Source organism: Sinocyclocheilus rhinocerous, unplaced genomic scaffold (genome assembly GCF_001515625.1).
Source record: "Sinocyclocheilus rhinocerous isolate Xijiao unplaced genomic scaffold, SAMN03320098_v1.1 scaffold893, whole genome shotgun sequence".
Taxonomy (NCBI): domain Eukaryota; kingdom Metazoa; phylum Chordata; class Actinopteri; order Cypriniformes; family Cyprinidae; genus Sinocyclocheilus; species Sinocyclocheilus rhinocerous.
In genome coordinates, this window is record NW_015642826.1 from 61,648 (window position 1) to 61,936 (window position 289).

Here is a 289-nt window from a genome sequence, read left to right on the forward strand (position 1 = left end):
TATACAATACAAAAGACAACATACAAGAACAGTAACAACATACACAATGACGTGAAGTATATGTGTGTTCATTCAAAGAAAGGTTTTCCTATGATTAATTAGAGAAGAGTTCATTTTTATGGGCATTATGTGTCTGTTTTAGAGAGACTTGAGTAAGAGTTGATTCTCTCTACATACTTTTAGGTCGTAAAAGTTTATCTCATCTGGCTGAGGGGTCCTGGTTGCCATGGTAACCAACCGCCTGGGGTTGTTCCCAGACATGCTGGCACCCAGTATGTTTATTGGGTGA